Source organism: Hyperoodon ampullatus (assembly GCF_949752795.1).
Source record: "Hyperoodon ampullatus genome assembly, chromosome: 3".
Classification (NCBI taxonomy): Eukaryota; Metazoa; Chordata; class Mammalia; order Artiodactyla; family Ziphiidae; genus Hyperoodon; species Hyperoodon ampullatus.
Window position 1 is genome coordinate 140,007,861 of NC_136916.1, and position 24,959 is coordinate 140,032,819.

The 24,959-nt window shown below is 42.0% G+C and overlaps 1 protein-coding gene across 1 annotated transcript in view; it reads left to right on the forward strand.

Moving 5' to 3' along the window:
- The window catches only part of PRKCH (protein kinase C eta), a gene marked incomplete at both ends in the record, with an annotated part of 225,295 nt that overhangs the window by 38,756 nt on the left and 161,580 nt on the right, over positions 1-24,959 (forward strand). The gene's annotated exons all lie outside the window — the stretch shown is intronic.

Genomic DNA, 24,959 nt, shown 5'->3' on the forward strand with positions numbered 1-24,959 from the left:
CTTTCTTTTGTTTTCTTCCATATTTGCCTTATCCACTTGGATTCTGGTGGCCTGAGGAATTTAAGAAGTAAGCATAGGCTTAGTTCAACTGGAACCATGCTAGGAAGCTCTAGCTATCTTGTAGTACCAGGGAACTCACTAGAATATTTCACTGTGGAGCAGCAACTTTTTACACTGAATATCTTGGATGCCAGTACTGTAGAGGGATGGCAGGGATTGGAATGATCTTTCAGAAGGAATAAAAGTGACAGGCCTGTACAGTTCATCTCACACACACAGATTCACGCATGACTGCCGTGCACAGGGAGGTATGGTATAAGTCATTCCGTGATTAAAGACCCCAGGAGACCATAGGTGACTCCCATCTGGATGGCTTCTGACACCCAGTTCAGAGGCTGCAGCAGGTGGGATATTTTTTGGATTACAGAGAGCTGTGATTTCATATTAGCACCTTGTTTCCCCACCCTGTTTAAAACAGTGCCTGGGGACATTCTTCTGCTTAACATTTTTTGGGAGGAGGGATGTGAGCTTGAGGGTAAAGGGCACCGAATTCTACTTTGACCTTCCTGTACCTTTGTCTTCTTAGGGTGCCTCCTTATTGAGGGAGAGAATAGAGGGCATGTAAGTGTGGAAAAGCTTGTAAGAGAGTACAGGGCTAAGGGTATTTGTCCTAGATAATAATCACAGTGGTTATAGTATAGGCAAAGTGGGTTCCTGACCAACATTACAAGTTTATTTTACCAATGAACTTTTACTTCCCAGTGAAACATTAGAATTTCCGGCAGTTAATTATTTGTGGACTTTGTTCATGGTTTTTCTAAAACTTTCAACTCTGTCTCCCTTCATCACAATGGGGCTCAATTTTATACCCTTTATGTCCCCTTTTGAAAAGAGGCAGTATAGCCTAGTGTTACGAACGTGGGCTTTGCAGCAGATAGATGGGGGATGGAAACCCATGGTCACTGCTTGGACAAGTTATTTAAATTTCCAAGCCTTAATTTTATAACCTGTAAAATGGGAATAATAATGCTTACCTCACAGGCAAGAGAAGGACATTTTCATGTGTGGAATACAAAATTAAGTCACGTTGACTCATTTTCAGAAAGACCTTTGAAAATTAATAAACATGCCATATTTCTTGATCATTTTTATGATTAAGTTTCGTCATTTTCTTTGAGTTTTACCACATGTATTCACTCAGTGTTATAAAACTATGAGGAGAAAGGGCTCTCAGTGAAATTAGACAGTCTCAGAATCTGTCCTACTATTAGGGAATTAATCAGAAAATAAAATTGAATGTGCTCAAAAGGATCTATTCCTTTTAAGGCAAATCACTGTATTATTTAAAAGAAAACAAAGGGGGCAAGGGAAATGAGAAAACTAGGAAATTCAAAGGAAGTTCATTTTTTTAAAAAAGCCCTTGATTATTTGAACTTTTTGCTGTTTTGAGGAATATCATTGTTCACTGATTTCAATCCAGCCTAAGAGAAATAAAGAATCCACCTTATCTTCCAGAGAGTTTTTGAGGACAGACTACTCAGTTTTGAGTGATCACAAACATTATCACAGACTTACAAAAGTCAGGATTCATGTGACTCTGACACAGAGGAGGTGGAATAATCCAGTGTTCCTCCCATGAACACTATGCAGCGATCATCACAGAAGGAAATGAAGTTCTCTTTTCCTTAATGTCTGGGCTGCTTGGGCCAGCATTACTGGAGATGTGTGCCCTGTTGAAGCTACAGCGTGTGTTGATGACCCTCTTTGCACCCGATACTGGGCTAATTCCCAGAGGTAGAAGGATGGGTCCCAGCCTTGGAGATACATATCCTATAGAAGGGAATGTGGACATGAGCACAGGCAATGTCAGTATCAGATGATGAGTGCCCTGACAGGGAGCTGGGAGATGACAGAAAACAGCTCCTTACCCCATGTGAGTCTTTGTGGAGAAGTCACCTGAACTGAGTCTTGAATGATGAGTAGGACTTAGTCATATGATGAATGGGCAGGAGAGAGGGCCACTGTTTGTAGGCTAAGGGAATAGCATGAGTGTTAACACACTAAACATCCTGTGTATGTTGGTAAGTGCAAGCCTTTCAATTGAGCATAAAGCATAGGGTGAGGGCTTCCCTGGTGGCGCAGTGGTTGAGAATCTGCCTGCCAGTGCAGGGGACACAGGTTCGAGCCCTGGCCTGGGAGGATCCCATATGCCACGGAGCAACTAGGCCCATGAGCCACAATTACTGAGCCTGCGTCTAGAGCCTGTGCTCTGCAATGGGGGAGGCTGCGATAGTGGGAGGCCTGCGCACCGCGATGAAGAGTGGCCCCCACTTGCCGCAACTGGGGAAAACCCTTGCACAGAGACGGAGACCCAACACAGCCATTAAAAAAACAAAAAAAAAATTGTCTTCTTAAAAAAAAAGCATAGGGTGAGGGTCAAGGGCTGCAAGGGGAGTGGCGTAGTTGGGGGCTAGACCATGAAGAGCCAGGTCTGTTAAGTGAAGGCTTAGAGATATGCTCTAGCTGGGGAGCCACTGAATTTTAACCAGGGGTGTAAATGGTCCGATCTGCCTTTTGGATGGGTTGCCATGGCAGCTTGGTGGATCAGAGACTTGAGGCTGAACGGCAGGAAGCTATCATGGTCAGCCAGATGAGAGAGGATCAGCCATGCAAGTAAGCAATGGAAGTTAGGGCTGGAGAGAAGATAGGTGTGAGAAGTTCCCATGATGTGAAGTTTGTATGACTTTGATCAGTTGGCTGTGGGAAATGAATGAGATGGAGGAAACCAGGATGACTCCTCCAGTTCTGGTGGTGTTATGGATCTGGGGAATGTAGGAGAAAGAATTGGTGTGGGGGCCAAGATGACGTATTGATTTTAAAGTGTCTACCAGCCAATTGAATGTGAATCTGAAGCTCTGGGAGGATGGATGGCTAGAGACAGGAACCTAGGAGTCATCCACATAGAGGTGTTAGTTAGAACAAATATGAATAGTTTGATGCTCAAGGAGAGCACAGAACGAAGAAGGCAGTGGACAGAGGACAAAGTCCTAGGGGATAGCAGACAGAAGTGGAAGGATGGATGAAAGAAGATATTCCTAGAAAAGACTGAGAAGAAGGGCTCTCCAGGCAGCATCTGTGCTTGTCATAGAAGCTGGGTGGGGGAGCCTTTTGAGAGGTTTGGAGTTGAGATAGCTAACCCAGGCCACCCTAAGTATTTGATGAAGTAGCAGTCAAGGTAGAATGGGTGTGGGCGTTTGAAGAGAATGGAGATTATTTGGAATAATCCAGTCACTGGAGAAAATGGGAGGTGAGCTGACCAAAGAAGAGTGGAAGAAAGGTGAAGAGATGCTGAGGCTTGAGGTTAGAAACTCTGAATGTCCAGTGGCCCGTGTATGTGACTCCTCAGCCTGTGTGCAGGAACAGAGGCAGCAGATGAGGAGATTGGTCCAGGGTGGGGTTTTGCCAATCAGAGGTGGTAGAAAAGCAGGGTGTGAGGACGTGAAGCTACTAGCAAGAACTGGGAAGGAAATGTGACCAGGAGGGGGCCTCACAGGTTGGAAAGGAACAGTTCATGGCCTTGGAGGGCTCTGTGTGGTCAAAGAACAGGTGTAGAGGGAGGAGCCAGGAGGCTGCGGGGTGGCTGCAGTTCCAGTGTGTGGTCATGGGAGTGGGTGGCAGAAGTGGCCTGGCAGTGAAGGCCAGCTCAGTGGAGGGTGGCCTGCAAGGAAAACTATAGAAAAGGGACTTTGATTCCACTTGCACAAACTTGTAGGATTCACTCTGAATTACAAGAGAATGTGTTGAATAAAAAACTGTATTTGGATGTTTAAGAACACAGTAGATAGGTATGTGTCCTAAACGTTTTGAGCAGTCTTCCTAGATGCAGGGGCATCTCCCTTCAGCATCTCTGAAGGCACCTGTTGGGATTCTGTCGTCATTTATTTAAAGTGAGGGAAGAAGTCTGGGTTTGTGTCCCTTTAAGGAGGAAAATAAGAAAGCTTGGACAATGAATATAATTTATGATAATACTTTATACTTTCAAAGATATTGTTTGCTATTCAGTTTAGTTTGGTAGTTCTGGGTAATCCATTAAAAGTCAATTTTTAGTTTGTTACTTTCTGCAGAGATGGTAGAAAGGAATATATAACCCATATATTTCACTGAGTAACAAAAAGAACTGAAAGCTCTAAAGTAAATTTGTTTTCTTGTGCTAAGAAAGGCAGTAGATAGATGCTGAATTATATACACTTCAATGCAATTCCACCTAAAGTTTCATTTTCAACTTTATATATTTCTGTATTTGATTTTTTAAACTGCAGGTATGTCTTCTAAGATGAGAAAAAATAGAAGCAAATCACATTAGCATGTAGTTTCTCGTCTCCTACCATGTGCTGGGTGGTGTGAGGGCAAGAGGATGCATAAGACTTGCTTCTTGAATCTGAAGAGATCTGAATGTAGTTGAAGAAACAAGACGTAAACACAGGAAAAGTTAGATAATTATGCAGGAAGTAAACAGCAAGGCATGACGTGACTAGTGGACAGATAGATACATGGTTTGGGCAGCAGTTCTGCAGGAGTTCAGAAGAAAGGCCATTTCAGGCAGTGACGGTAAAGGAAGGGGTGTTAATGACAGAAAATGGAGGGAAAGAAGAAAAAGATTAAGTAGAGGGACTGAACCTTGGGAATTATGAAGTCTTGTTCTACAACTTCTGCTTACCTTTTGCCTCCATTTCCCAATCGGTAGAAGGGCATGATGGTATGTTGCCTCCCAGACTGTCAGGAGGTGAGACAGTGATTGCAAAGTTGTTTGCAAATAAGGCCTGGGCCTTCCATAATGTGTAGGAGGTACAAAATGGCCAACCTTTGGAAGGTGCGTGAAGTTTTAGGTTACTAGGGTTTCGTTTCTGTTGTTCGCATTTACTGAGATGGAAAGAATGAGCATATTGCTAAACGTTTGGCCTTGTTTGCCCCCCTTTTTTTTTTTCAGTAAGGAAAGACTCATAAAACTCGGAAGACATTTTATGCAAAACTACTAGACAAATTACTGCTTTGGAAAAATTGTTTCCATGGCCCTGTATCCTTTTTTATTTCTTTATTTCCTTGAACAAAGATAACAAGTAGTAAGCAAAACAAGAGAGGAGCCAGATTCCAATTTAGGGGGAAAATAATTTGTAATTCACTTGTTCACCTGGCGTCCTTAAAAAAGTCACTGGAAGTTGCAGGGTGGCTGGTGACCACTTTGGGTGAACCTAGCCTGACCCCTGGCATTTTGGAGAGGACGGCCTCGGAATTCATGGGTTTCCTAGATATAAGGACATGGATGTTAGTCATGTCAACTTTATTGTTAATTGCTTTGGGGATATGAATGGTATTCACCAGGCAAGGAAGCTTGTACCCAGACTGTAACTAATGTGGACCCTTCTCATACATCTATTGATCCTTCAACATCTCTGTATTCCACGTTTATGCAAACATTTATACTTGCCCCAATTGCCAAAGACTTTGAGGGCTCTTAGCGTAATGGTGATGAACATGGGACCTTGGAAATTTAGCCTAAAATTCACTGAGTATTCAGAGAGTACCTCTCTGTCTAGGGAGGTGGCTCACACTGCTGTGGTCTTCCCTCCTCTAAGGTAGCAGCAGTAACATGGACAAAAAGGGAAATTTCTGAGATAAATACATTGAGTAGGGAATTCTGTTTTCCTGACTGTATCCACTTGCCTACATATTCCATTGCTCCACTCCTTCACTGCTTCTGGAACTGGTAACCCAAGGGCCATAAACATGACTTTCTCCTACTTTGGCAGATTGGGGACCTAGAGCTAGGAAAGTAGGTCAAAGAACAGTGGGGACAGAGGTGAGACAGGGAGCTGAAGAAAGCATATGCATTGCAGCCACAGGGACGGGGTGGAGTCAGCTCGTACTCCAAGGGACATCCACCCCTTCCCCAGTCTAAACATCCACGTCTGACTCAACGTCCTCAGAGGACACGCACCCAGAGAAACAGATACGAGACGGTGCGGCTCTGCTATTGCAGTGTGTGTGCGTGCATGTGTGTCAGAGATCAGCCCTGATGTAACTGCCACTGAGGTCATGGTGGGCGAGGTTACATGCAAGAGGCACCGCACACCTGAGCTGCCCTTGGTGCTGCTCTCCTCCCACGATTTCCCTGTTTTCAGCATCCACCTTGGTGCCTGGCACACAGTAGGTGCTCAAAAAATGCTTGCTGGATGACTAACTGGATGAATAGGTGCTAACTCTGACCCCTGTTGGAAATTCTGTGACCTGGAATCATTCTGCAAGGAACAAGAGAGCCCAGGGGAGATTTGTGTCCTGCTTGTGACTTTCTTGTAACAACTGCAAAATAATGTGTTGCTCAGATAGACTACAGGCTCTAAACCCAGGCTCCTTGGAGGAGCCTCCAGGTGTCCATGGGCCTCAGGAATAGGATGCAAAGTTGGGGTTTTCTAGGGAGAGAGTCAGAGGGGTCTATGACCCAACCTGGCCTCCTGAGGGGCAGTGCTTTAACCCAGCCTAACCCTCCCGTGGGCATGCCAGCGCCTTCTAGTTCCAGCATCTGCTGGAGGTTCCTGACAGAGCCCACACTTTGCCTTTTGTTATGAAAAAAAAAAAAAAGAGAGAGAGAAACCGTGCCTCCAAGATGATCTTGCCTTTGAGCCCGGTGTGTGTCCTGACTGGGAAGAAGACTTCCTGCTGATGGTCCTCAGCCTGATGCTGGAGATGGGAAGACTCCTCCAGACCGATTTGTAAGGAAAGTCCTTAGAGGCAGAGCTGACTTTATGGAGTCTCTGCTCAGCAGACAGATGGATGTTTATGAAGTAACAGAGGAGGAACAACTAGGCCAGAGGTCAGAGGACTTAATGCTGATGTGCCCTTTGGCAGCTCCTGTAACTCTCTTGTAGGTATTTTCCATCTGTAAAACTAGGGCTGGTACCAATTACCTCCCGAGTGGAGCCAACAAGGGGAGTGTGCTGTGGAGGTCTGAACGTTCTTGAAATTTTTACAAAAATTTAGAATAGAAAGATGTTTGCTTATAAACAAATGGTGATCTCCCCCCTGCAAATAAATTCATTAGACATTTTTGCAGCCTTCGAAATTATATATATGGGCATCCAATTGGTACTTGTGGGGAATTGTTTAAGGATATTTATCAATGCATGCGTGCATTTATTCATTATTCATTTATTCAGAAAAATGTGTAGGAGTCTATCTAATATGTGCCAGACCCTGGAAACCTACTTCAGCCTTTTGACACCCAGGCTGTGTACTTGGCCACATGGTTTGGGTTTTGTAAATCAGCTTTAGAAGAATGCTGCTAGAATTTGCTGTGCAAAATGCACCATTGAGTTACTGTTGGGATATTTCTGGGCAGGTCTGTAACCACTTTCAGTACATCCTATATGAAGATGCACTAAAACAGTGGTTCTTAAACTTTAGCCTGCATCAGTATCACCTGGAGGGCTTGTTAAAACACAGATTGCTGGACCCAGCCCCAGAGTTTCTGATTGACAGGTTAAGGGGAGCGGGGTGCTTAACTATTTGTCATTCTAAGAAATTCCCAGGTGGTACTGATGCTGCTGGTCTAGGGACCACGCTTGGATGTGCTCTTACATTAGACATTTCTTTAGACCTAAAGGCCTTGGGAGTTCTGTTCCTCCTCAGAAATTGGTGTGGTTTCATTGTGGTTAATGTGAATCATGGTTATGATCTTGCTTCCCTTTTTGCTTTGCTTCAGAAATTTGGACTGAAATTTTTAGATCAACTTTAATAAAAGTTAAACTGTTTACTTTTAAACTTAGCCCCAGCCTTGACCTCCTATTTCATTTTCCCCGTTCTGATTTTTTTACCTGTTTATATTTTGCAATTTTATTATATAACTTCCGGTAAACTGTTTTGTGGAATATAGTACATATTGATAAATATGATTGCAGTCACTGTTCTTGGGCATTTGGCTTTTATGTTTTAACTCTTTAATATATTAGCTATAGGAGTAGTTTCTCCAGAAAAGTCAAATTATTCATAGCAACTAACCAAAGTGGATTGAAAATAAAAACTTGGATAAGAGGGTGAGAAACAAAGTTCTCAAAAAATTATAGACTTGTTTTTAAACAACTGGTGCATAGGTAATATGACATACAAGCAGAAATTTATATTGCTTGAGAACCTTACTGTATAAAAGCAAACTATATAGTTTCTTAGATTGTAGGATGAGCAGAGAAGGGATGGAGCAGTGAGAACAGGGGAGGAAGAACTAATAAAGTGGGTTGCCAAGCGTTAGTGTGCATCAGAGTCAGTCACCTGAGGGGTTTGTTACATGGGGTGCTGGTTTACTGGGCCTGGGCTTGGGGCCTGCATTTTTACTAAGTACATCAGGAGAGTCTGGCTCAGGGGGCCTGGGACAAGTTCTTGCGCTTTTACTCCTTTAGTACTGGGGAGAAAAATGAAAAGCGGGGGTGTCTTAAAAACCTCCCAAGTCTTTATCCTTTTTTTTTTTTTTTTGGAGGATGAGGAGTTCCTGTTCAGATTTTCTGCAACTCTTTGTGAAATCAGATAGTGTAATGGGCATGACATCATTTGCATTACACAGCGTTAGCTCCAAAAAAAATACTCCTGTTAGATGCTGGTTGGAAGCAGTTTATAGCTGATTTCTCTCCTTCCCCTGCCCCTTTGTCTCTCTGTCTCTGTCTCTCTCTGACTCTCTGTCTCTTTCTCTTGCTCTCTCCTACTTTTAGTTTAATGGAAGACCCTTCACCAACAGCTTGTCTAAAAACAATCTGGAAAAAGGGAATCAATGGGAGTACTTCTTAAAAGAAAAGTCTTGGGTTCTCACCGAGGGCCGTCTCCAGGAGCGTGCTGCAGCAGTAAAGGCTGCAGTATGAAAACTGGCTCTGCCTGGGATGGGCTAACCCGCACCAGAAGGGGAAAGTGGGAAACAGGGCCAACTTAGCTTTGATATGGCAAAGCTACGCACACAATCTAAAAAGGTCAGGGCTCCTTCTGCACTGCTGCCTCTGGCTGGCTTTTCATCCATTTGGTGAAAAACTCACATTTATCACCTGTAGTATTGTTACTAATTCAGATTTAAATTTCTCTAAGGGTTACCTGGATTCAGGGCTCCATGGAGGCAGTTTTTATTTAAAAGTGACTTTTCTTAAATAGACGTTTTATTTTAGAATAGTTCCAGATTTACAGCAAAATAGTGAAGACAGTACAGAGACTTCCCACACACATCACACCCAGTTTCCTCTCTTAATATCTTACATTAGTGTCGTACTTTTATCACAGCTGATGAACCAGTAATGATACATTACTACTAAGTAAACTCCATAGTTGTTCACATTTCTTTAGTTTTTACCTGATTTCCCCTTTCTGTGTTGGGATCCCATCCAGGATACTGCATTATATTTAGTTGTCCTGTCTCCCTAAGCTCCTTGAGACTGTCACAGTTTTTCAGATTTTCCTTGTTTTTGGTGAGCTCAAAAGCTTGAGGAGCACTAGTCAGATATTTTGTAGGATATCCTTCAGTTTGGGTTTGTCTCATGTTTCCCTTGTAGTTACATTGAGGTGATGGGGTTGTGGTGAGGAAGACCAGAGTAAAGTGTTGTGTGTCATTACATCACATCAATTACATCAGTACACATTCCATACACACATACTAGCAAAAAACTGTTGATGGAAACCTTGATTGCATGGATGAGCTCATGTTTGTCAGGTTTTTCCCATGGGGTTCCTCTTTCCCCGCTTTCCGTCCTGTACTTTTTGGAAGGAAGTCACTCTGCACAGCCCACACTTAAGGTTGGAGAGTTAGCCTCCACTCCTGGGCTGGTGGATGGAGGATAAGTATATACGTACATTATTTGATGTTCTGCTCATGAGATTCTCCCCCCCGCATTTACTTATTTATTCAACACTTTATTTAGGTCAGTGTGGAATTGTGGATATTTATTTCATACTTTAGGTTATAATCCAACACTCTGTTATTCGGTTGCCCAAACTGTTCCAGCTTCGGCCTTTGGAAGCTCTTTCAGTAGGCTCCTGTGTCCCTTGGTGACATATCCCCATCATTGTGGGTTTGTCTTGTTTTGTTTTTGGGGGGTTTTTTTGAGCACTTCCTTATTCTTTCTGGCACTACAGACGCTCCAGGCTCATTTTGTGTATTTATTGCCCCAGCCGTAGAATCAACCATTTCCCCAAGGAGTGCTGTTCCTTTTATTGCAAAATATTATTAGAAACCACGTTCTGGGCATTGGGTGTCCTTGTTGCCACTAGAGTGTCATTGCTTCTAGGTCCTCTCAGCTGACAGAGCAAGGAGAGATGTATTTATACCAAGCCTTATATATACACATATATATAAGTATTTCTCTCTATATACGTATGTATCTGTGTTAAGCCAAACGTGAGTTTGCACTGTCTTCAACTCCAATACACTGCTACAGGGATCGTTCTAGCCTTTGTCCCTTGCTTGTCTGCAGATTCCAACAGTGAGAACTGTTTCCCACCATCTGCCATCCATTTATATACGCGTGTAGTGGCTTCAGAAGCGTTTACTGGTTCCACCCCACCCACACCCCTCAGCTTTTCCAGCTAGAGTTCAGTGCTTATGTGAAGTTCCTTTTGCTTTAGTCTTGAGTCCTCACTCATTTCCCAAGTTACTAGGTCAGCACCTTTTCCCTCTCTCCCTTCAGTGAGGTTAACATAGTTTTGAGTACACTTGATTCTCATGTTGCAGTTGCATTCCATCCAGGGATCTTTTGACTCGTTGAATGCTTTTTATTTTTTTAATTGCATCCATTCAGGTTCACTGTGCTGTAAAGTTCTACGGGTTTTGGTGAATGCTTAGTGTCCTGTATCTGTCATTACAGCATCATACGGAATAGTTTTACTGCCCTCAAAAAAGCCCCTGTGCTAATGAAGCATTTTTAAGAACTTGAAAGTATGGCTAGGTGAAAGAAATAGGAATAAATATTAGAAAACAGCTTCTCATGAAAAGGCAAAGGCTGGTGGGGCCTTGTTTGCTGCTTTAGGAGAAGGCAGAGCCTAGGGCCCAGGGATGTGTTTAGGTTAGAGTCAAGTGACATGACTGAGAAAAGAATATGGGTTGGGTTTTCATTTTAGCAAAAAGCCTCCAAAGAGTCCTAGTTGAAGTACCTCTGGTTTAGATGTGCGGTGGGAGGTGGGGGTTGGACATCCTGTCTCAGGCCTCTCTTCTTTTTTCCAAGCCCTACAGTGACCAATCAGTTACATCTGAAAGCAGTTCCGGTTTTACTTCTAAGTGATGTTCAGAAACTGGTCTGCTGTCAGCCTGTCCTGTGGCTGAAGCCCTAGTTGGCTTTCAGCTGTGGTTGTGAACTAGTTTCTAAGAGTAGGCAAAGTTAATTTAGTAAGAAGTGAGAGAATGGGACAGGTGAACTTTAGGAAAACTTCCTGTGTGGTAAATATTAATCGAGTTTATTGAAAGCCATACATGTATTAGGATTCTCTTCACAGGGTGGTGGGAATGGTACTTGAGGACCTAAAATCCAACTCTAGTTCAACCTGCCAATTTATTTCAACCTGCCAATTTATTAAGTCATTTACCCCTGGATGACTGTGCAACACAGTGGGCACAATGGTACTTTACTTTCCCTTACTCGGAAGGTGGCTGTGAAGATAAATGGAGAACAATGTGTGACATCGCTCAGGTACCCAAGGTTCATGGAGTGCCTGTACCCTCTGCACCCTCGTCTTTCTCCTTTGCTGGCTCTGCTTTCTCCTTTTCTCTAAACATGGCTTTACCCCTTGACTCTGCTCTTTGAACTCCATCCTGTGTCCTTGGGCTCACTGTCTTGCAGTTCAGTTGTCCTTAGTTTATGGATGGCACCTACCACTCTGTCTAGCCCTTTGTTTCAAGCTACAGGCCCCATCTATCTTTTTGCCAAGCATTACTACCTCAATGTCTCCTCAAAAAATCAGTATATTTAAAAATTAGAGTCAACCTAAACCAACTGACCTTCTAGATTCTCTTACTTCTTCCAGGGTAAGTCTTCCAGGCTTCCAGATCCTGGAGCCCTTGGTTTTTCAGCCTCCCTGGCCCTTAGCCCCCAAGCCATACTGAGCTCCTATAATGTTTCCTTCCTGTCTGCCCCCAACCACCGACCTGTACCATTGGAATAAACTCTTAACTGTGTCCTCTTCCCCCAGTCCGGTCACCCCCTCTACCTTGTCTCCCAGCCTGGCCTCCTCTACTATTGCTAGCCTAATTTTTCTTAAATTTAAACTCTTAACTTGGCATCCAAGGTACAACTTGGCATTTCTAGCTTTACCTTCCAGCTTAATTCAACTATTTAACTAAAGTACATATTCCTTCTTGCTTCTGTACTGTTTGCTCTCCTTTTCCCCACCCCCCTTCTCTTGGCAGGGTAAATTTTACAGGGGGAATTAAACTTGCAGGTAGAGGGTACAGCAATATGGATGGACTTTAGCTAAGTATGAGGAGGACCATTCCAACAGAGCTGCTAAGGAGGGGGCGGGTATCATGGAGGAAGGCCAGCTGTTACCTCCTGGTTCCCAAGCCTGGGGATCCCATTAAAGTCTTTATCTTCCTACACCTCTGCAGCATGTCTCTTCTTTTCTGAAGCTGCTTCCTCCCATGTCCCATAATACCACACTTGGGCGAATTCCCCCCACCCCTCGGATTGCATCTCTGGTTCTTCTTATTTCTCCCTTCTACCCCTCGGATTGCATCTCTGGTTCTTATTATTTCTCCCTTTCCTGTGCTCTTTCTTGAAAAATTTCAGACTCTTAGAGATCACCTTTTGAGAAAGATCCCTAAATGAGAGCTCCAGCCTGGTCTTCACTCCACAGTTTGTCTTTAGTTCTATCTTCTTGCCAGTTGTTTCTATTTGGGTTCCTTTGTGTCCAAATTTGAACTCATTTCCTTCCTTCTAAAACATGTTCCTTCCCCCTGAGTTCCCTGCTTGATTAATGGCAACAGAGGTTGGCAGACTTTTTCTGTACAGAGCCAGCCAGTAAATATTTTTGTCTTCGTGGGTCATAAGGTCTTAGTCACAACCACTCGTCTCTGCCCTTGTAGCATAACAGCAGCCATAGACAATATGTAAATAAAAATGGGTGTCTCTGTGTTTCAGTAAAGCTTTACTTACAAAAACAGGCAGTGGGGCTGAAATTGGCCTGTGGGCCATAGTTTGCTGACCTCTGATCTAGGTCACCTGGGCCTCAGATTCAATATTCCTTTGACCTTCCTACTGCTTTTTCTCTTCATATGATTTTAATTTCCACTGATTCCATCCTTATGAAACCTTTCATATTTCTAGACCATACTCTCCCTCATTGACTGGTCTAGTAGATAAAATGCCCCTTTTACATGTTACTGTCCATCAATTTACATAATCAAAAACCTCTAGGGCTTCCCTGGTGGCGCAGTGGTTGAGAATCCGCCTGCCGATGCAGGGGACACGGGTTCGTGCCCCGGTCTGGGAAGATCCCACATGCCGCAGAGCGGCTAGGCCCGTGAGCCATGGCCGCTGAGCCTGTGCGTCCGGAGCCTGTGCTCCGCAACGGGAGAAGCCACAACAGTGAGAGGCCCGCGTACCGCAAAAAAAACCCAACAAAAAAACCTCTAGTGTCTCACCTTTAATAAGGTTAAAATTCTCTAAGTGCAGCTCTTTCTTCAGTTTTGCCTCTAACCTTCTCTCTTGCTCCTCTGTATGGACACTTCTTCATTCACGCTGGTTTAGTTTGTGTTCTGATACTGGATCGATCTCTGCTCATGATGTGCTCCTGACTCACAAGGGTCTCTTCCTGCTTATTGAAACTTGCCTTCGGGCCTCAACTCAGGTGAAGCTCTGCCCTAGACCAGCGATTGCTTCTTTTTTTAAATTTAGTTTTATTTATTTTTTTATACAACAGGGTCTTATTAGTCATCAATTTTATACACATCAGTGTATACATGTCAATCCCAATCGCCCAATTCATCACACCCCCACCCCCACCCCGCTGCCACTTTCCCCCCTTGGTGTCCATACGTTTGTTCTCTACATCTGTGTCTCAATTTCTGCCCTGCAAACCAGTTCATCTGTACCATTTTTCTAGGTTCCACATATATGCGTTAATATACGATATTTGTTTTTCTCTTTCTTACTTACTTCACTGTGTATGACAGTCTCTAGATCCATCCACATCTCAACAAGTGACCCAATTTCGTTCCTTTTTATGGCTGAGTAATATTCCATTGTATATATGTGCCACATCTTTATCCATTCATCTGTCGATGGGCATTTAGGTTGCTTCCATGACCTGGCTATTGTAAATAGTGCTGCAGTGAACATTGGGGTGCATGTGTCTTTTTGAATTATGGTTTTCTCCGGGTATATGTCTAGTAGTGGGATTGCTGGATCATATGGTAATTCTATTTTTAGTTTTTTAAGGAACCTCGTTACTGTTCTCCATAGTGGCTGTATCAATTTACATTCCCACCAACAGTGCAAGAGGGTTCTCCTTTCTCCACACCCTCTCCAGCATTTGTTGTTTGTAGATTTTATGATGATGCCCATTCTAACTGGTGTGCGGTGATACCTCATTGTAGTTTTGATTTGCATTTCTCTAATAATTAGTGATGTTGAACAGCTTTTCCTGTGCTTCGTGGCCATCTGTATGTCTTCCTTGGAGAAATGTCCAGTTAGGTCTTCTGCCCATTTTTTGATTGGATTCTTTGTTTTTTTAAGATTGAGCTGCATGAGCTGTTTATATATTTTGGAGATTAATCCTTTGTCCGTTGATTCATTTGCAAGTATTTTCTCCCATTCTGAGGATTGTCTTTTCATTTTGTTTATGGTTTCCTTTGCTGTGCAAAAGCTTTGAAGTTTCATTAGGTCCCATTTGTTTATTTTTGTTTTTATTTCCATTACACTAGGAGGTGGATCAAATAATATCTTGCTGTGATTTATGTGAAAGAGTGTTCTTCCTATGTTTTCCTCTAAAAGTTTTATAGTGTCCGGTCTTTCATTTGGATGGATTAGGTCTCTAATCCATTTTGAATTTATTTTTGTGTATGGTATTAGGGAGTGTTCTAACTTCATTCTTTTACATGTAGCTGTCCAGTTTTTCCAGCACCACTTATTGAAGAGACTGTCTTTTCTCCATTGCATATCCTTGCCTCCTTTGTCATAGATTAGCTGACCATAGGTGTGTGGGTTTATCTCTGGGCTTTCTATCCTGTTCCATTGATCAATATTTCTGTTTTTGTGCCACTACCATATTGTCTTGATTACTGTAGCTTTGTAGTATAGTCTGAAGTCAGGGAATCTGATTCTTCCAGCTCCAATTTTTTCCCTCAAGACTGATTTGGCTATTTGCGGTCTTTTGAGTCTCCATACAAATTTTAAGATTTTTTGTTCTAGTTCTGTAAAAAAAATGCCATTGGTAATTTGATAGGGATTGCATTGAATCTGTCGATTGCTTTGGGTAGTATAGTCATTTTCACAATATTGATTCTTCCAATCTGAGAACATGGTGTATCTCTCCATCTGTTGGCACCATCTTTAATTTCTTTCATCAGTGTCTTATAGTTTTCTGCATACAGGTCTTTTGTCTCCTTAGGTAGGTTTATTCCTAGATATTTTATTCTTTTTGTTGCAATGGTAAATGGGAGTATTTCCATAATTTCTCTTTCAGATTTTTCATCATTAGTGTATAGGAATGCAAGAGATTTCTGTGCCTTAATTTTGTATCCTGCTACTTTACCAAATTCATTGATTAGCTCTAGTAGTTTTCTGGTAGCATTTTTAGGATTCTGTATGTATAGTATCATGTCATCTACAAACAGTGACAGTTTTACTTCTTTTCCAATTTGTATTCCTTTTATTTCTTTTTTTCTCTGATTACCGTGGCTAGGACTTCCAAAACTATGTTGAATGATAGTGGTGAGAGTGGACATCCATGTCTCGTTCCTGATCTTAGAGGAAATGCTTTCAGTTTTCCACCATTGAAAATGATGTTTGCTGTGGGTTTGTCGTATATGGCCTTTATTATGTTGAGGTAGGTTCCCTCTATGCCCACTTTCTGGAGAGTTTTTATCATAAATGGGTGTTGAATTTTGTCAAAATCTTTTTCTGCATCTACTGAGATGATCATATGGTTTTTATTCTTCAATTTGTTAATATGGTGTATCACATTGATTGATTTGCGTATATTGAAGAATCCTTGCATCCCTGGGATAAATCCCACTTGATCGTGGTGTATGATCCTTTTAACGTGTTGTTGGATTCTGTTTGCTAGTATTTTGTTGAGGATTTTTGCATCTATATTCATCAGTGATGTTGGTCTGTAATTTTCTTTTTTTGTAGTATCTTTGTCTGGTTTTTGTTATCAGGGTGATGGTGACCTCATAGAATGAGTTTGGGAGTGTTCCTTTTTCTGCAACTTTTTGGAAGAGTTTGAGAAGGATGGGTGTTAGCTCTTCTCTAAATGTTTTTTTTTTTTTTAAAGCATTCACTATTTATTTTTTAAGACAGCCTATGAGAGTCACTTTTAAAATTTTATTTATTTATTTTTATTTTTGGCTGTGTTGGGTCTTCGTTTCTGTGCGAGGGCTTTCTCTAGTTGTGGCAAGCAGGGGCCACTCTTCATCGTGGTGCACAGGGCTCTCACTATTGCGGCCTCCCTTGTTGCAGAGCACAGGCTCCAGACGCGCAGGCTCAGTAATTGTGGCTCACGGGCCCAGTTGCTCCGCGGCATGTGGGATCTTCCTGGACTAGGGCTCGAACCCGTGTCCTCTGCATTGGCAGGCAGATTCTCAACCACTGTGCCACCAGGGAAGCCCTCTAAATGTTTGATAGAATTCACCTGTGAAGCCATCTGGTCCTGGACTTTTGTTTGTTGGAAGATTTTTAATCAGTTTCAATTTCATTACTTCTGATTGGTCTGTTCATATTTTCTGTTTCTTCCTGGTTCAGTCTTGGAAGGTTATACCTTTCTAAGAATTTGATCATTTCTTCCAGTTTGTCCATTTTATTGGCATAGAATTGCTTGTAGTAGTCTCTTAGGATGCTTTGTATTTCTGCAGTGTCTTTTGTAACTTCTCCTTTTTCATTTCTAATTTTACTGATTTGAGTCCTCTCCCTCTTTTTCTTGATGAGTCTGGCTAATGGTTTATCAGTGTTGTTTATCTTCTCAACGAACCAGCTTTTAGTTTTATTCATCTTTGCTATTGTTTTCTTTGTTTCTATTTCATTTATTTCTGCTCTGATCTTTATGATTTCTTTCCTTCTGCTAACTTTGGGTTTTGTTTGTTCTTCTTTCTCTAGTTCCTTTAGGTGTAAGGTTAGATTGTTTATTTGAGACTTTTCTTGTTTTTTGAGGTAGGCTTGTATAGCTATAAACTTCCATCTTAGAACTGCTTTTGCTGCATCCCATAGGTTTTGGCACGTCGTGTTTTCATTGTCATTTGTCTGTAGGTATTTTTTGATTTCCTCTTTGATTTCTTCAGTGATCTCTTGGTTATTTCATAACATAATGTTTAGCCTCCATGTGTTTGTGTTTTTTATGGTTTTTTCCCTGTAATTAATTTCTAATCTCATAGTGTTGTGGTCAGAAAAGATGCTTGATATGATTTCAGTTTTTTAAAATTTACTGAGGGGTGATTTGTGACCCAAGATGTGATCTATCCTGGAGAATGTTCTGTGAGCACTTGAGAAGAAAGTGTAATCTGCTGTTGTTGGATGGAATGTCCTATAAATATCAATTAAATCTATCTGGTCTATTGTGTCATTTAAAGCTTCTGTTTCCTTATTTATTTTCATTTTGAATGATCTGTCCATTGGTGTAAGTGAGGTGTTAAAGTCCCCCACTATTATTGCGTTACTGTTGATTTTCTCTTTTATAGCTGTTAGCAGTTGCCTTATGTATTGAGGTGCTCCTATGTTGGGTGCATATGTATTTATAATTGTTATATCTTCTTCTTGGATTGATCCCTTGATCATTATGTAGTGTCCTTCCTTGTCTCTTGTAACATTATTTTAAAGTCTATTTTATCTGATATGAGTATTGCTACTCCAGCTTTCTTTTGATTTCCATTTGCATGGAATATCTTTCTCCATCCCCTCACTTTCAGTCTGTATGTGTCCCTAGGTCTGAAGTGGGTCTCTTGTAGACAGCATATAGATGGGTCTTGTTTTTGTATCCATTCAGCACGTCTGTGTCTTTTGGTTGGAGCATTTAATCCATTCACGTTTAAGGTAATTATCGATATGTAGGTTCCTATGACCATTTTCTTAATTGTTCTGGGTTTTTAGGTCCTTGTCTTGTGTTTCCCACTTAGAGAAGTTCCTTTAACATTTGTTGTAGAGCTGGTTTGGTGGTGCTGAATTCTCTTAGCCTTTGCTTGTCTGTAAAGCTTCTGATTTCTCCATCAAATCTGAATGAGATCCTTGCCAGGTAGAATTCCACCATTATGTCTTCCCGGTCACTTATCTTGGTTGTAGGTTGTAGGTTCTTCCCTTTCATCACTTTAAGTATATCATGCCACTGTCTTCTGGCTTGTAGAGTTTCTGCTGTGAAATCAGCTGTTAACGTTATGGGAGTTCCCTTGTATATTATTTGTCATTTGTCATTTTTCCCTTGTTGCTTTCAGTATTTTTTCTTTGTCTTTAATTTTTGCCTATTTGGTTACTATGTGTCTTGGCATGTTTCTCCTTGGATTTATCCTGTATGGGACTCGCTGCACTTCCTGGACTTGTGTGGCTATTTCCTTTCCCATGTTAGGGAAGTTTTCGACTATAATCTCTTCAAATATTTTCTCTGGTCCTTTCTCTGTCTCTTCTCCTTCTGGGACCCGTATAATGCGAATGTTATTGCGTTTAATGTTGTCCCAGAGGTCTCTTAGGCTGTCTTCATTTCTTTTCATTCTTTTTTCTTTATTCTGTTCTGCAGCAGTGAATTCCACCATTATGTCTTCCAGATCACTTATCCGTTCTTCTGCCTCAGTTATTCTGCTATTGATTCCTTCTAGTGTATTTTTCATTTCAGTTATTGTATTGTTCATCTCTGTTTGTTTGTTCTTTATCTCTTCTAGGTCTTTGTTAAACATTTCTTGCATCTTCTCGATCTTTGCCTCCATTCTTTTTCCGAGGTCCTGGATCATCTTCACTATCATTATTCTGAATTCTTTTTCTGGAAAGTTGCCTATCTCCACTTCATTTAGTTGTTTTTCTGTTTATCTTGTTCCTTCCTCTGGTACATAGCCCTCTGCCTTTTCATCTTGTCTGTCTTTCTGTGAATGTGATTTTTGTTCCACAGGCTGCAGGATTGTAGTTCTTCTTGCTTCTGCTCTATTTCTTTCTTTCTTTTTTTTTTTTTTTTTTTGCGGTACACGGGCCTTTCACTGTTGTGGCCTCTCTCATTGCAGAGCACAGGCTCTGGACGCGCAGGCTCAGCGGCCATGGCCCACGGGCCCAGCTGCTCTGCGGCATGTGGGATCTTCCCGGGCCGGGGCATGAACCCATGTCCCCTGCATCGGCAGGTGGACTCTCAAACACTGCGCCACCAGGGAAGCCCCTCTATTTCTTTTTTTAATTGAAGTATAGTTGACTTAAAATGTTGTGTTAGTTTCAAGTGTACAGCAAAGTTATTCAGTTATAAATATATAAATTTATATATATATACATATTTATTCTTTTCTATTATAGGTTATTAAAAGATCTTGAATATAGTTCCCTGTGCTATATGGTAGGCCCTTGTTGTTTATCTATTTTATATATAGTAAATGTGCATATATTAATCCCAAACTCTTAATTTATTCCTCCCCCCTTTCCCCTTTGGTGACCATAAGTTTGTTTTCTGTGTATGTGAGTCCATTTCTGTTTTGTAAAGAAGTTCATTTTTATCATTTTTTTAGATTCCACATATGTGATAACATATGATATTCGTCTTTGTGTGACTCACTTCACTTAGTATGATAATCTCTAGGTCCATCCATGTTGCTATAAGTGGCATTATTTCATTCTTTTTTATGGCCAAATAATATTCCATTGTGTGTGTGTGTGTGTGTGTGTGTGTGTGTGTATGTATACATACACACACACACACACCACATTTTCTTTATCCATTCATTTGTCAGTGGACATTTACGTTGCTTCCATGTCTTGGCTATTGTTAACGGTGCTGCTGTGAACATTGGGGTGCATGTATCTTTTCCAATTATTGTCTTCTCCAGATATATGCCCAGGAGTGGGATTGCTGGATCATATGGTAACTCTATTTTTAGTTTTTTAAAGAACATCCGTAGTGCCTGCACCAGTTTACATTCCCACCAACAGTGTAGGAGGTTTCCCTTTTCTCTACACCCTCTCCAGTATTTATTATTTGTGGACATTTTGATGATGGCCATTTTGGCCAGTGTGAAGTGATACCTCATTGTAGTTTTGATTTGCATTTCTCTAATAATTATCAAAGCTGAGCATCTTTTCATATGCTGGTTGTCAGCTGTATGTCTTCTTTGGAGAAATGTCTATTTAGGTCTTCTGCCCATTTTTTGATTGGGTTGTTTAATTTTTTTGATATTGAGCTGTTTGTATATTTTGGAAATTAAGCCCTTAATTGTAGCATCGTTTGCAACTATTTTCTCCCATTCTGTAGGTTGTCTTTTTGTTTTATTTATGGTTTCCTTTGCTGTGCAAAAGCTTTTAAGTTTAATTAGGTCCCATTTGTTTATTTTTGCTTTTATTTCCATTACTCTAGGAGACGGATCCAAAGAAATATTGCTGTGATTTATGTCAAAGAATGTTCTGCCTATGTTTTCCTCTAGGAATTTTAGAGTATCTGGTCTTACATTCAGGTCTTTAGTCCATTTTGAGTTTATTTTTGTGTATGGTATAAGAGAATGTTCTAATTTCATTTTTTTACAAGTAGCTGTCCAGTTTTACCAGCACTATTTATTGAAGAGACTGTCTTTTCTCCATTGTATATTCTTGCCTTTGTCATAGATTAATTGACCATAAGTGCACGGGTTTATTTCTGAGTGTTTTATCCCATTGATCTGTGTGTCTTTTTTTGTGCCAGTACCATCCTGGTTTGATGACTATAGCTTTATAGTGTAGTCTGAAGTCAGAGAGTGTGATTCCTCTGGCTCCGTTCTTCTTTCACAAGATTGTTTTGTCTGTTTGGGGTCTTTTGTGTTTCCATTTTCATTTCTGTGAAAAATGCCATTGGTAATTTGATAGGGATTGAATTGAATCTGTGGACTGCCTTGGGTAGTATGGTCGTTTTAACAATATTGGTATCTTTCCATCTGTTTGTGTTGTCTGCAGTTTCTTTCATCAGCATCTTATAGTTTTTAGAGTACAAGTCTTTTGCCACCTTAGGTAGGTTTATTTCTAGGTATTTTATTGTTTTTGATGTGATGGTAAATGGAACTGTTTCCTTAATTTCCCATTCTGGTATTTCGTTAGTGTGTAGAAATGCAACAGACTTCTGTATATTAATTTTGTATCCTGCAACTTTACCAAATTCATTGATGAACTCTAGTATTTTTCTGGTGGCGTCTTTAGGATTTTCTATGTATAGTATCATGTCATCTGATTACTCCTTTTCTTGATCTGAATAGTGCTTTTGATGTTGCTCTTACCTGTTCCACTGAGACTGTACTGGGTTGTATTTTCTATCTTTGTGGTGTTCCTAGTTCTCCATCTAAACTTTAAGAAGCTGTTCAGGGTGGCCCAGTAGATGCTCAGATGACATGGGTAATGGTCATACATTGAACTTTCTACCTTTCCTCCAGATCAGCTTATCCCTTTAGAGTCTCTATCTCATTTAATGCCACCAAGATTGTCATTGGCCTGGTGACTCTCTGTGACCACTTCTCTTTTACCTTCTACCCCACCTCTGATTACAAAGTACAGATGCTGCTCCCTCCCCTGTCTTCCCCCGCCTGCCTCCCCCTCTCCATCCCCCTCTGCTGCTGGCTTAACTCAGGTCACCTGCAGCCTTTGCTAAGACCAACAGAATAGCCTTTGAATATGTATCCCTACCACCAGCTTCTCTCCCCTTATAATCCCAACACCCTGTCTGTAGGGCTCTGTCATGTTGGTATAATCCTGAAACTTTGCAGATTGAAACCCCTCAGTGGCTCCCCATTGCCCTGGGATAAGAGCTAGCCTTCCAGGGTGCCAGGAGGCCACTGTTGACCTGATAGCTTTTTCTCTCCAGCCTAGTTTCTGACCCATCTCATTTACACCGCCTGCATTCCACCATACGCAACCCTAATAGTCCTCTGTGCATTTGCACATACTTCTGCTCTGTCTCTCCTTCCCTGGCCCACCTGGAAAACTGCTACCTGTATTTCTAGGTAGGGCACCCATGTCCATTTTGGCAAAGCTTTCCTCTTTCCTTCCCTCTGGAAGGCCAAAAGGAGTGAAAGTTTCACAAGATAACCCTTGGGAGAGACCTTGGGCTTGATGTATTTTCTAATGTTCCTTCAGATTCACAGTTATCTAAAGGTGACCAAGAGTCTGAGCAATGAGAAATTAAGTAGACACATCTATAAAACATCTTGAGGGACTTCCCTGGCTGTCTAGTGGTTAAGACTCCGTTCTTCCACTGCAGGGGGAGTGGGTTCGATCCCTGGTTGGGGAACTAATCCCGCATGCCACTTGGAAAACAAAAAGACCTCAATTCAATGCTGAAAAGAATGCCATAGTAAAACAACAACAACAACAAACAAACAAACCTCTTGAATGCTTAAGTATGCTATATATAGTTTGACTTACTCCTTGCTTTGGTTTTGCTTTCTTCCTCCATTACAATGTAGAATAATTCTGGATTTGTTTATATCTTTTTTAAAAAAAAACTGAAATCTTCTGTGGCAAAACTTAGACTCTCCATCTCCTAATATTTCTCCATCCTTGTGGGAGCTTCACCTCAGGAGGAGGCTCACTGGGGGGCTGAGAGCTCTCCCCAGGCAACCCACAGAAGCTGTGAAGAAGGAAGGGGGCTGTGAGGCCACTGAGCAGGAGGGTGGGCAAGGATGGCAATCCTCACCTCCAGCCACAGTCCAAAGGCCACCTGTCCCTTTCATTTAATACCTTATCCTGACAAGGACAGAGTATGTTCTCTTTGGAAGGGTCTATGGAACAGAAGAGAGAAGGATTGAGATCATGTTGAAAGTGCCCTTTTAAAGTGTTCTTTGATGTAGGGAACACAATTACCATGGTTCCTCTCTCAGTTTAGGGTCTGCTCTGGCATGAGGTCCTTGGGGGGCAGACACCTTATTGGAAGAGAAAGAAAGTGCCCTCTTAGTTCTGGAGGGTGCTGTTCTGAGAGTCCTCTGCTGGTTGCAAGGGTGGGCATTTGACTCCAGAAGAGCTCAGCCCACCCTTTTTGGTCCATCAGGAGTACCAGCAGCTCTGGATCTCCTGGGCTGGGCAGATCCTTCAGAGCCTCTGTCCTCCTTCACAAAGAAGGTGTCAGGTAGGCCTCCCAGCACAGAATTGAACTCCCTAGGAGGTAAAGAGGGAGGAATTGTAGTGGAGTGTTTTGAAGAGCCTAAGGCATCCCATCATCTAATTGACATTTTCAATCCCTTGGATATTGGAGTCAAAGATTGAGAGACACACACACACACACACAGCACTTGTACAATAGACCATTTCTATCTATCCTTAGCCTTCTTCTTGGCAAAGAAAAAGTATTTTAGTCCTCAGAGATATCCAATCTGGACTATTTATTCCTGGTTTTTCATTTTGGGCAGGGACACTTTGAAAAACTAATTTTAATACAAAAGAATTCCCCTTTTGCCAGGAGTTGCACTATTTACACTAGGACATAGGGGTTATGGGCTCTGAATTGAAATAACTCTAAGTTTAAATTTGCAGTGATTGGGTATGTTTAGCTGGGGGTGGGGAAGAGTTACCATGAGGCTTTATGCATGTGAGAGGCATACTCTTCTGTAGTCTTTACTTCCTCTGTGGAGTTCAGAACCTGTTTGTGGCTTGGAGTTGTAGAATCTTAGATATGAAAAGGACTTAAAAGCCTAGTTGTCCACCTTTATTGTCTTGGTGCAGAAGCCAGATGACCTGCCACCAGAGCTGTGGTCACAGCCGAGGGCTCTTTCCCTACCATCCTCTTCGACCACATGGAGAGTCCAGACTTAGAAAGATGAGGATTTAATCACTGACTAAAGATAGTATTTTCCTTCGCTTTAAACTACAGTCGTATTTGATAAGTCTCACCTTTCTGTTCAGTTTTTGCCATCTTCTTTTTCTGATCTTTTTTAATCTGTGGTGCTTTTTAGTGTGCTTTTAACACATAAACCTTGTCTGATTGCAAAAACAGAAAATCAGCAGGGACATAGGGTTTGCCTCATTCACCCCCTTTTCCTTTAAACTCCTTCCCATGGCGAAGCGATGCGCTGTGTGTCTGCAGCACATGACCCTGACTCAAGTCCTCCAGGCAGCTGACTAATGGAACCTGAGCTGCCCGCTGCATTCTGCTAGCCCCAGCATAGACTTGCCACATGCCCTTGTGAAGAGCCATCAGGCGACACCATCAGGCTGATACCACTCCCACTGGCCTTGGCAGTGAGGAAGCAAGGCTGAAACACCAAGGCTTGGCATTTGGCTGGGAGCACCCTCAGGTGCTGAGGGCACAAGTCTAGCCCAAGTTCCCAGGGAGACGGGTGATGCGATTGACCTAACATGCCAAGGCTTGGGCAGGCTGGTTCGGGTGGAACAGAAGGCATCAGGCAAACCTGCAGGCAGATGCAGGCACAGCAGCCTACAGGGAGGCTGGTGTGGAACTGGGGCAGGATCTTCCCTGAGTCTGTATCTTGGCTTGGCCTTCTCTGCTGGTGAATTCCGTAACCTCATGGAGCCTCCATTTTCCCATCTGTAATGGTGGTGGTGATACCTTGCAGGGGGTGAAGGTGAGAAATAATGTAGGTCAGGCAC